This window comes from Micromys minutus (assembly GCF_963924665.1).
Source record: "Micromys minutus genome assembly, chromosome: 23".
NCBI lineage: Eukaryota > Metazoa > Chordata > Mammalia > Rodentia > Muridae > Micromys > Micromys minutus.
This window is the reverse complement of record NC_137958.1, coordinates 40,204,450-40,207,858: the sequence shown is the minus strand read 5'-3', so window position 1 is coordinate 40,207,858 and position 3,409 is coordinate 40,204,450.

Here is a 3,409-nt window from a genome sequence, read left to right as displayed (position 1 = left end):
AAGACTATGTTTCACAAATCAGTGATTGACTTCAATACCAACAACCATTGAGCACACATGGAGAGACCCATGTCTCCAGTTGCATAAGTAGCAGAGGATGGCATTGTCTGGCATCAATGTGAGAAGAGGCCTTTGGTCCAGCGAAGGCTCATTTTCCCAGTGTAGGGGAATTCCAAGTTGCTGAGGTAGGAGAGGGTGGTTGGGAGAGGGAGAACCTTCATGGAAGCAAGGAAAGGGTGAGGGTGATGGGATTGGGGAAAACGGATATAGTCTGAAATCTAAATACAGAGAATAGCCAATAAAAATCATGTAAGAGAAAAAAGAGGGAAGAAAGAAAAGGTAGGAAAAAATCAAAGAGTTCTGGGATTTCAAACATGAGATAAAGAATTCATTGTGTTGTCTTTATTACCACGGAGTACGATCAGACCAAGAGACAACAAAAATCTATTTTGGTTTTTAGCTCTTTAATCAACCCTGGCAGAATTATTGACACTGGGATTTTTATATGCATATACATCCCACTCTGACTTTGGAGGAAGGCACTGGCATAACCCTACTCCTAAAGATAAGCAAGTTCAATGCAGGGAATTTTGTTTATCAGTGAAAGTCAGACATCTACTTGACTTCAAAGTAGGTGTTCTGAAACACCAGCATCTCCTGCCTCTTAAAATGTCTTATCTAGTTTGAGATAAGAACATCAGAAGTAAGTAAAAATAAGGAGATGTTTTTGTAAAAATGTAATGATGATGTGGTAAAGTCAATCGTGGGCTTGAATAGTGGTTCTCTACCTGTGTGAACTCTTGAAGTAAATTTGAAGGAACTAAGGATCAAAACAAGGCAACTACGTTACGGCATAGCGGTGCCTTACAATGCTAATGAAAAGATACAGAACTTTTCCTTGCCTACCCTTCAGCACCGTGCCCAACATGAAAACCTTAATTAACTGTGTGCTTTCCAGAGTGTTGGTGAAGTAGGAAGGGAGATGACATTGATGTCCCACTGACATCCTATCAGCTTCGAATACAAGCTCTATGAGAGCACGATGTCATTTTTGTTCAATCCATGAAAGGCCTATAGAAGTAGAATGGTCTCTATGTTACTCTGACTTCCATCTGTCAGCCATTGTTTGTGAGCCTAGACACGCTTAGCCACACTCTTACCAAATAAATAAGTTTTCTTTAAATAAAATGCTCTTTTGTATTACTCATGGGTAGAGAGGTACTAAAGCCATGTCTGACAACCTGGATTCTACTTAGAGACTCATGTGGTAGAAGGAAAAATTCTCTTTGTCATGTACCCTAAGTTAATAGATGCAATAACAACTTTAAAGTGAAATAAGTTATTATTACTATACATAACATGCTCAAATCTCAAACATCTGATTGTTTTCAAAGAACCTTAAACTCGAAAAGGTGGAAGAAACTAAACCTTTAAGAATATTGCCAATAATCAATCTATCAAAATTCACAGAATCTATTACATTTATCAGCAGTATTGAGGAAAATCATCACATTGCAAGATTTTTTTCTTCTCACCAAAAAAAAAAAAAAAAAAAAAAAAAAAAAAAAAATCCATAAAATGTAGATAGGTAAATCAGTCTATACTCAATATAGGGGTATCAGGTTTTGGTGTTCATAAGAAGGTGAAATTCGTAGGCAAATGAATGGAACTAGAAAATATAAACCTTAGTGAGGTAAAAGAATCACAAAAGAATAAGACTCATGGTATGCACTCACTGATACATGGATATTAGCCCAAATGCTCAGAGTACCCAAGATACAATTCACAGACCACATGAAGCTTAGAAGAAGGAAAACCAAAGTGTGACTGTTTCAGTCCCTCTTAGAAGGAGGAACAAATACTCACAGGAGAAAACACAAAGTGTGGGGCAGAGACTGAAGAAAAGGCCATCCAGAGACTGCCCCACCTGGGGATCCATTCCTCATACAGACCAAAACCAGACAATATTTCTGATGTCAAGAAGTGCATGTTGACCGGAGCCTGGTATAGCTGTCTGTCTCTTGAGAGGCTCTGCCAGAGCCTGACAAATAGTGAGACAGATGATGGCAGCCATTGGACTGAGCACAGGGACCGAAATGGAGGAGTTAAGGGAAGGACTGAGAGAGCTGAAGTGGTTTGCAACCCCATAAGAAGAATAACATCAACCAACCATAGCCCCCGGAGTGCCCGGGGACTAAACCACTAACCAAAGAGTACACCTGGAGGGACCCATGGCTCTAGCTGCATATGTGGCAGAGGATGGCCTTGTCAGGCATCAGTGGGAGGAGAAGCTATTGGTCCTGAGAAGGCTTGATGCCCCAGTGTAGGAGAATGCTGATGCAGGGAGGCAGGAGGGAGTTGGTGCGTGGGTGGGGGAAGTACCTTCATATAAGCAGGTAGAGCAGAAACAAAATAGGGAGATTCTGGAGGGAAAACCAAGAAAGGGGATTACATTTGAAGTGTAAATAAAGAAAATATTCAATAAAAGAAAAAATGAAAAAGAAAGGATGAACTTAGGTTATGATTGTGTACTGTGTATTTCCAAAAGCTACAAGTTTGAGTTATGTTACTATAAAAGGAAAATTAATATTCAAGAGATATTTATATGTAGACTGATTTGAGTATAGCATAATGTACACCTGTACCAAGATATCACAAAGTGAGGGAAAATGAGAAGGGTATAAGCAGATAAGGAGAACAGGGTTGAGCATCCTTAAAAGACTATATCCTTCGATATGGAGAAAAATAGGTAAGACTTGGAAGCTTCCCTCCGGAGCACACATGTAGGCAAGACATTATACAAAATGATACATCCAACCCAGAGCTTCCTTTCAGTGAAATTGTTACTTTTGATCTCAGTGTTTATGTCACCCCTCTTTCTCTAAATCCCCTCTTTTCATTTTGAGACAGCAGTTTTTCCTGATCCAATGAAATGGACTTGCTTTTCACCCACAGTCCCTTTACAATGGTATCTCTTAAATGTGTGTAATTGTGAGATATGGTAGGAAGATACTTATACTAAAAAAATACAGTTGTCTGAGAAACACAGAAAACATAAGTCCTTGATTTATAGTCAAAGTTTGATTGCTAATAAAAAGACATGGAAAGCTAGAAGTAACTTTCAAGGGAGATGGGAATGTTTAACTGAAGGGACCTGATAATTTAGGAAGGTCAGTGGGGAGAGTGACTGGAAGGAGAGTAGCAGTGGAGGAGAAATTTATGAGATACTAAGTCCTTGTCGAACAGGTTTAGCCAATATATGCTATGTAGATAACCAGAAGTTCGTATTTTCCTAGAGATGACAGATTTGAAAAGCATGATTTACAACTGTTTCCTTGAAGGTGTGTATATTGGTTCTGATGGCATGGGTTACTTATCTCTCAAAAATTCATGTTCCCAAGAAAGTCTT